At 35.0% G+C, this 9740-nt stretch overlaps 1 long non-coding RNA gene across 1 annotated transcript; it reads right to left on the bottom strand.

Annotated features, from left to right (window-relative positions):
• Positions 1-5214: 5214 nt before the first annotated feature.
• On the bottom strand, positions 5215-9229 carry LOC137402108 (uncharacterized). The gene is made up of 4 exons (XR_010979462.1): positions 9100-9229; positions 7356-7452; positions 7156-7264; positions 5215-5725 (listed from the first exon to the last, which is right to left on the bottom strand). It is a non-coding gene; the product is annotated as an uncharacterized lncRNA (long non-coding RNA).
• Positions 9230-9740: the final 511 nt, after the last annotated feature.

Below are 9740 nucleotides of genomic sequence, written 5' to 3' on the forward strand. Positions count from 1 at the left end.
GAACTTGCCTAGATCATTCCAACTGAATCGTACTGCGTATGTCATAGGTTTAAGCCATTGACAAACATTTCTATTTATACATTGAACTTATTATATGTATTATATACATAAATATATAAATAGTATTAGTTATGTAAAATAATTGCACTTAAATTTCAGTTACTAGCAGTTTTATGATTTCTTCTGTCAATCTTCAGGCTGCTACAGAGTAGCAACCTGAATCATACATGTACATGTCAATAAGTATCCATTAAGAAAGCGTGAGTGATATAGTGATATACAGTGTACCGTAAAACCTCATAAAACTTGTAATTGAACTGCCTCAGAGTGCTGCTCTTGACGAATCCCGACTAACTGCAGTAAGCTGATTAACAGCAGCAGAGATCTGCTTTCGCTGCCCATACCAAATAGTGTGTCGCAAATGACTGCTATGTGGTGTTTATGTTTATTTGAGCAAAGTAGCATGACTCATACTAGTAGCATGACTAACATTAGTAGCATGACTCACACTAGTAGCATGACTAACACTAGTAGCATGACTCACACTGGTAGCATGACTCCCACTAGTAGCATGACTCACACTGGCAGCATGACTCACACTGGTAGAATGACTCACACTGGTAGCATGACTCACACTAGTAGCATGACTCACACTAGTAGCATGACTCACACTAGTAGCGTGACCCATTCTAGTAGCATGACTCACACTAGTAGCATGACTCACCCTATTTGCATGACTCGCTCTAGCAGATAACAGAAAGATAAGGTGCAAACTCTTTTATTAAAAATCAGAATTGCAAAAGATTGTGATCTAATTTCAGAGAGATATCCCTTGCGAACAACAGCGAATGTTACTGGAACATCACATTTCAGAACAGAGTTGTTGGTACGTATGTTGAGCAGAAATATCTTTAGTTTATTTTTGGTGTTACAGTTGTGCAATCAGAAATACCGGAAGAATCGATTGTTTTCGATTCTCTTTAGTAGTTTGTCTGCTAATATGGTAGTTGTTTCCTCTTGTATTTGTGAATGCGGCGGCTTGTTACGCTCCTACAAGAATATAAATACTCTTCAAAGATTAGGTTTACTGAGACCAAATTCCAGATAATATCACAAATCAGACAGCACATTTTATTAATTAAAATTTACTTTGTTTTTAACTTGTTTCAAAGAAATTATAAATTTTACTATAATAAGAGTAGAGATTGGCAAATAAGATTACATCTGCTTAGCTTACTACAAGTGAAGGCTAGGCATGTTTGTAAGATTAGTATTTCACAAACAATGTCTCTGGGATGTTGGCTGAGCGTGTCTGAGTCCTGAGGCAAGAGAACCTCAACGACTGGAGACAGCCAGTTGCAAAGAGCAATTTAAGGTTGGGTGTCATTCCAGTCACCATGGGTGATCTTTATTGGGAGTTGAATCCTAACCTTTTCTTTGGAGGCCTGGAGTTTTAGAACACTAGACCAGGCTGCTCTGTTGGAGTTTATGCAAGTTAATTGGAGTAAATCTCTCCAAGTGAGTAACCCTTTGGAGGGCAGACTTGAGAAGAAAGAGTGTATTTATTTGCAGTGAAGTAGTTAGGAAAAGGAAATAAGGTTACTCACCCTGTGAAAGTGAATCAGAAGAAAAAGTTTCAAAAGAAATTATATTGTTTTTTATTATTAATCATTATTACTTTCATACGAAAAAGAGACCCACAAAACTTCAAATCTTTCTAATTTTTTCTGAATTTAGGAATCAAATGTTCTTATCTGCTCCCCTATCTGTCTTTTGAACTATTCTTTCAATATCAGATGATTGTTTGACACTCAATTATTTTATAATTATCTGTCTCATGCAAACCAAACAGCTTTAAAGGTTGAATTGCAACAAAATTCTCATTACAGTTATTTGGTATCAAAAGCTTCACCATGTCTTACTCTGCTGTGTTGTAGGTGCAAAATATTGGGAATGTGATTACAAGCTCTTAAAAGCTCAAAAATAAACAGTTAATCGCGGCCATCACGAAAATGCCATAGATTAGAATATCTTTCCAAAACGGCTCAAACGGGAGATAGCTGAACAAGATGTCTGCTGTTTACACTTTCTTATGCTGTTTATACATATTTTCAAAAATATATACTTCACGTATTCAATAAAACCATGTCTATTGTCCTTACGCGTCCATTTGATCATCTTTGTAATGCTTTATATTTAATATATATATATAAATATATATATACTGTAAATGTTTATATAGTAATATATATCTATGTATAAATTTCAGTGTTCGTCTGTCCAGTTATACCAATAAAGTTTAAGTAACGAAAAATCCACTTAAGGAATAGTTCGTTTTTAGAAATTCATTTTCTGGAGGCGTCAAGCTTTTCCATTAGATTACAGCGTTCAACTGATCATTAATGTGAAAATATGACAATGGTTAAAATACGTATAACGACATTGCGTCACAAGTAGCGATTAGCAGCTGGCCTCAATATGTGAATGCTCGGCATCGCATGGGTAATAAAAGAATTTATAAACAGTTGCGGGTAACTGTAGTGCAATGTAATGTTTATAAGCCATTTTTAATACCCGTGCAACGCAGGGCTAGTTTATATATAAATGTGAGTGTCTGTTCAGCTATAGTTTTAGGAATGAAAAAACAGTTTTGCAGAGGATTTGAACTCACGCCATTCACTACCCAAGCCTACAAACAAGCGCGTGTCACTATGCTAAGCTATTTTTATCACTTTCACTGTTTGATCTATCCTTCTGTCAATCGCATGTTACAAACTAAATATGTCATTATTATTATTAATTATTTATATCTTTTGCATTTGTTTTTCTTTTAAAGTATTTTAAAAGCCATTTCAAAATAGATTGCGTTTTATTTATTGGTAATTTTCAAATGTGTCATTTCAATTTCAAATGTGCCATTACACTCCTATTTTTAGTTTCTCCTAAGGGCGGGCGCTAACTCTACAAATTACAAAAACAAAGTACCCTTCGCGTGCTTCACTCGCTGGCTTCACAGCCATACATTTATACCAGTATCGAGAAGTGCCATTAATGTCTATCTAAAGTTTGAACGCAACAAGCCTCTGCTGCGACACCTTTTTTATACGCATCCTTCTGTGTAGTCAGCGTTTTCAAGATATTCATGGTTTTTATTGTGTTTCCTCAGCTTGTATTATTTGATAAACTTCAAATCACTTTCCATTGTAACTATTGTAGCAAAACAGACTATCTAGCCATTACATGTACTTGCTAATTATTTCGCATTTAAACACTTTTACATCTGTTTTATTTTTTCTCTCAATTTGTTTGAACTGCACAAAACACTTTTTTCATGATAAAGCAAGATTGGCAAGATTTGTATCTGTTAGATAAAAATAATAATAGGAAAAAGAGCAGCAACTGCTATTAAAAAGATTTAATGTCAAAAACAATCGGACAAACAAGAATAATCATGCTGATTCAAAGGAAAATTCAAACTACTAAGTACTACTATTCAGCGGCTAACACTATTATTCATAAAAAAAAAAATTTATAATTTATTACTGTTCATAAAATAATAAATAAGAGTTTACCGATTTTCATGAAATTTTATTAATTTGTTTTACTTATGCATTGGTGAAACATTTTAACTATGATATTTGTTTAATTTTCTGGAATGTGTTTTAATAAGTTTTAAATAATTTTTTATTTGTAAGAGACTTTCTTTTGGCATATAAAATTTGCATGCCTGTAAAATTTGATCTTTATCAAATGCACTGGCAAAAAACAAATTTAAAGTTTATTTATACAACATTGAGTAACCAAAGATATCTGATTTGATATATTTAAAGCACCCAGCTAATCCTATAAAGGGAACCTTAAAACATTAGAAAAAATAGGTAGACAATATCTGCTCTACATATGCCTTGCCACTATTGCCACAAAAAGTAATTTATTTTACCACAGAAAAACACAAGCAATAGCATTGTTGCCATCACTGCATAGGGAAAAACCAAAATGTATGACTAGAATTTGAGTATTTAGTCATTAACTAATCTGCATGAAAAAGAGCTAATCTATCTGAGAGAAACTTACATTCATGCCTCTTAATTTCTCCAAATCAGCTGGGGTGAATGTCCCTTGACTGTGCTCTAACTACAGCAGATTATTGCCTTCAGGGGAACTGCAATATTACTACAAGTCAGTCCATATGTCTATAAAAGGTATATTTATAATAAGTAACTATTAGTACCTTAGCTGGCCGGTGAGCTGTGAGAGATCCCTAGGTGTGATAACTATGTGTACAAATTCTCTGGAAAAGCAGGAGTGCTTGATTGGAACAGTTGTCAGATTGCCAGAATACCGTGCTGAAAGTTGTGAGTTCAAATCTTGTATGGTCCACTTAATTTTTTAAACTACTAACCACGGGAACAGACACCGTTTGTATTATGGAAAAGAATGTCCAGAAAATTCCTATACCGGTAATTGCCAGAATAGTAGTATCTATGGTCTACAAAGCTATTGAGTTCAGCCTTTTCCAATTGATATTGTAAGTTATGCGCTCTATAAAAAAGTAAGGGAAAGCAACTTCAAACATGTCAACCACTTATAACTTAAAGAATTTATGTAAAGTTTTTGCTTTGTATTACGTAAAAATTTCACATAAAGTAAAGGGTGAAGTTCTCATTTAGCGTAAATTAAATGGGAACAGATTAATTTGTATTTGATTGCTTTAAACAGAAAACTTTGCATTGAGATACGAGAACGTTGACATGCAAGCTCAGCTCTAGTAAACATTAAAGTTAATATAATTGTAGTCAATAGTTATAGTTAATAGGTCTATGTCCGTCAGTGAGAAAATGGCGAAACCTGGTTCAGGGCATGATAAAGATAGATTGTCCTACCGGATCGACGGAAAGAATAGTCAGAATCGTGCTCCTCAAAATTTACGGATGAAATGTTGCGTCCCATGAGCCGTACAACAGTTTCAGTGAACACCGGGAACCTATGGTATCAATATCAACATCTTCCTACCGTACAGTATCTACAAATGCGTTTTTTGTTTGTCGTTTTTTTTTGTTGTTTTGTTTTTATATGCGAAATCGGTTACTTTGAAATAAAATATGCACGTTAGGCCAGCGTAACTGACACAAGGTCTGCGTTATATTTACATTGTCTTAGATATCAAGAGTTTCAAAATAAAATATTAATAAATCAGCAAAAAAGTATTGGTGATAACATCCTTCAACCTATGTAGAATAGAAAAATATGAACAATATTAAACATACCACTCTGATGGCTTCCGGTGCTAATCGACCATGATGGAAACGGAAAAAAAGCACCTCCCTTACCATACAAATGCGATGTTACAAAATATAAACAGAAAACAACACCCATTGACGCAAGCAGATTTTAAACTTCATCATGACAGTGTAGAACAAGTTTATACACCTTCATACATACGCCATAACCTAAGTCTTGCATAATGTACATATATGTAAATAAAAACCTAACCTAAAAGATCACACCTTCTACATCGTCATTCATGATCAACAGCACCAGCGAAAGAGTCCAGATGTGTGCCTTTCATAGGTGGATAGAAGCCTTTCCTAGTAGATAGATAAATAAAGTGGCCTTGAGTGACCACACCAGGCTACTGTTTGTTGATGAGCTCGAGGAAAGGGTAAACATAATCTCCTCGCAAACAGTAATTCGGGCCCGGAATCCGGTTATAGTCTGGAGATATCTGTAAACATAAAACAAAATCCAAACATGTTAAAAAATGATTCACAACTATAAGCGTTTTAACATTAAAATTTCCCTACTCATCCAGTATACTGTCTTTATATAACACTCTAACCAATAATCAAAACTAAAATAACTAAAGGTATAAACAGCTATGCGTAGAGCACATACAAGCGAATGTAAATTTATACGCTAAATATCAAGGCGTTGTTACGACGAAGAACCTCAAATAGTTACTAGCATGTAAATACAAGTGTAAATACAAGTGTAAATACAAGTGTAAATACAAGTGTAAATACAAGTGTAAATACGTTAAAATATGCAACATGGTCAATTAACTCCAACTGGTTTAAACCATATACAGTGAAACCGGTTCTCGAACGTAATTCGTTTCGGAAGATTGTTCGAGATACGAAACAATAATTCCGATTAGCATCGATGTAAGTAAATTTTAATTTGTTCCAAGCTGAGAAAACAACTTCAGTAAAGTATTTTTTAACATTTAATATCATAAACTGTACTGTGTACTGCATACTATAAATAAAAACGGGTAGATATAGATCGTGTCTAGTTTTAATAAAACAGATTCTATCGGAAGATGGAAAAAGAAACAGAAATGTAAAAGTTTTGTGTTTTGCTCTTAAAACATCGAACACATTCGGTTAAGATACGATACTAAAATTTGCGTAAATTGATAATGAAACAGCAAGAAATGCAACTGATCAGTTACATTAAAATTCTTGTGAAAAAGAAAATATGAACAGCAGTGGCACTTTTATTTTACATCTCTGAAGGAGACTCTTCCAAAACAATTTAGGGTAACCCGACTGGAAGAGTTGTCTCTCTAGCAAATATCTTCGGTAGAGATACGTCATCCCAGACAGTTTCTTCCTTTTTACACGTATAAAGAATTTATGAAGCATAACTTGCTTCTCTCTGTGTAAAGAAATGATCCCGTGCTGTTTCCGGAGCTGTTTCGAACGTTTAATTATAATGAGCATGCTCCGGTTTGGTCCAGAATCGAATTTATGTTCGAGATCCAAGACAAACAAATCTCAATGATTCTGGAGAACCAAAGCATTCGAAAACCGAAGTTTCACTGTATGTACACTCCGCTATAATCACAGTAATATGACAGGAGTTTGGGACCCAAACCCCTATTGGTAGCTAAACTGAAAAACCTAGTATAATATCACTAAACGAAAAATGGAAGATTGATCAATTGTGCTCGCTATCTCGGTGAAAAGCGAATTTGACAAAAGGGGTTTCTATTTTACAGGGGTTTTCCATTCCGCGAGACTGATAACCTGATACAGACAGTATGGTATACCCTCTCAATCAGCGGATATTTATGGCCGCTTTCCGACGAGTCTCGTAAGCTATACAATAAACTACCTGATGACCGTAACTTAAAATAGGCTTAAAACTTACGGATCACAGTGAGCTGTTCGATCAACCGGCCATGTCCGTGAACTGACACAAGACAAAACAACTTCCTCCATTCCGATAGCCGAGTCAACTACTAGGCATATCTCGATATCTGTAAAGAGAAAAATGTGAAAATCAAGTTTAAAAGCGAATTTGAAAAATGAGTGGGTTTTGAACCGCATATTGTTTTTGTAATCGCTTACCTCTTAGAGGTAAACAAATAGACATCAGCGATCGCTTTCAAAAGGTTTCCTTCGACGTCTAAACTCTCCCGCCTGAAAGCTTTCCATCCTATTTTCTCTATAAAACGAGCAAAAGGATTTGAGGTTAGAATATACTGTGAAAGGTATTGCACGGCCAGAAGAATATGAAACGGTTTCAAACAGAAGCGACAATCAGAACGCAACTGACCGAGAAAACGATGCCAATATTTCTGTTTTGCAATGTTAATTTTATATGCCGCTTGTATTAGAATTACTGTTTATGTCACTCGATTTTGAACATATAAAGATATATTGGTGGCATTTGATATATTATTATCATCATCATTATATAACTTATACCAATGATATACAGCCCCCAAGGATAGCCGATTGCTCTCATATGGGCGAGGTTTAACGATCGAGCTCTGTTAGGATTGTGGCCTGGGTTTGAGAGCTTACACAATTCTCGTGGGGCGGTCGTGTTACCTTGTTAGGTTTTTGGGGTATAGGTTTTTGTTGCAGATGTGTGTCGATCGCTGATAACACATAATTTCTTGTTAATAGTACTAGTACTTATTTCCCGTCGAAGGTAGCTTATTTATTATTAATGACAAAACCTGTAATCAGCAAACACGTCATTCTCTCGCTCCCGCTTCAATTTCACTAATATGGTCAGCAAGGCTTGCTATGGTGATGACTTTCAGTGTGAAGATATCTTGGATGACCTGTTCTCTGACGATGAGTTTGATCACGAGAAAGTAAAGGTAGGTAGGGGTAGATAGTTTTTTGGTAATCTTTTTCATTTTTAATATTTTGTTCATCAAATTATATCGTTTATATCATTGATGTGGAAAAGGGTCTATACTATTGAAAACATCAATGGTGTGAAGTAGCACTCAATTTATACTAATTGACTTTTTAATTAATTAATTATCTTCATATTTTAAGTACACTGTATTCATCAAATTATATCATTTGTTATTTACATCATTGGTGTGGGAAAGGGTCTAAACTATTGACAACAGTGAACGCAGTCAACAGTGAACTCATGCATCAATTTATACTAATGAACTTTAATGTTATTGTTATTAATTCTTGAAGTTCAACTCTGGACTTCAAGAAGGTAAAGAGGTCAGATCAGCTTCTGTGTCGACATATGACAGGATCACTTGTGTAGATTGCCATAAAACGTATGCTTCTCGGACAACCAAGACATAGACTAACCAAACACACAACCAACACAACCCCATCAACAGCAACCATTGATCAAGGTAAGACACAAAACGATTTTCAAGATGAATATATGACATGAAATTACACTTTGTGACAAATTCATTCTTAGCTCACTAATAGTAATCCTGTTTACCCTCACTGTCCGTAAACTGATCTCTTGGTCAGGTACCTCATAAACAATGGACAGCACATGTCTATTTATAACAACCTATTTATAGTTAAGCCTGTTAGTGGGGCAGCAGCCTACCATAAAGTGCTCAAAAAAGTGATTTATTTTATATTAGGATGGACAATATGCTGAAATAATGTTCAAGACCAGAATTTTATGCTGATTCGGAATATCTAGTTTCTACACTTCTTAACTAGCCACCAGACTAATTATAATGTATTACGTGATACAATAAATAAATTTATATATATAATTTACATGTATCACAATGGCAATGAAAACAATGAGGAGCAACATTATTTAGTGCCCAGTGGTGAAATGGATGGACACAGCAGCACCCACCTCTTCAAAGCTGGCAGTATCCCCTGCTGATTTTATGTTCTTACGTCTGGCCTCAGCTCTTTCCAAGAGTAACTTATTGCATTATTTTTTGTAGCATGCATAGTGACAAACAAAGTTTGTGTGTGACTCATTGTCATAATATGATGTCAGCTAACATTGTTTAGCTATGGTCATTTGGTGGGTTAACTATGGTCATTAGTTGTGGTGTATCACATCCTATTTCATCATGTTGTTTTTATCATCCTGTGTGAAATGTGTCCTCAGTTAATATCCCAGTGTTGTCAAGAACAGTCCACTTGTATTCATTCAATATATACCGTACTCAAGCATAATACATTGAGTTTCTATATACGCATCAATTTGACATGGCGTCGTAGGCAGGATACGGATACCACAGACAAAATTGTTCAGAGAATAGTAAAATATCACCAAGGATATATTCAAGTCAAATATCAAGTATGGCGACTGGAGTGAGACATCCTGACCCGCTGGATTTCACCAATGCTCAGGAAAGCTGGAGCGATTGGATCAAACGATTCCAAAGATTCAGACAAGCCAGTGGACTAAATGAAAAAAGTGCCAGTAGACAAGTAGACACTTTAATCTATGTAATGGGAGACGAAGCAGAAAAGGTTTTCGCA

Source organism: Watersipora subatra, chromosome 8 (genome assembly GCF_963576615.1).
Source record: "Watersipora subatra chromosome 8, tzWatSuba1.1, whole genome shotgun sequence".
In the NCBI taxonomy this organism is placed as follows: Eukaryota; Metazoa; Bryozoa; class Gymnolaemata; order Cheilostomatida; family Watersiporidae; genus Watersipora; species Watersipora subatra.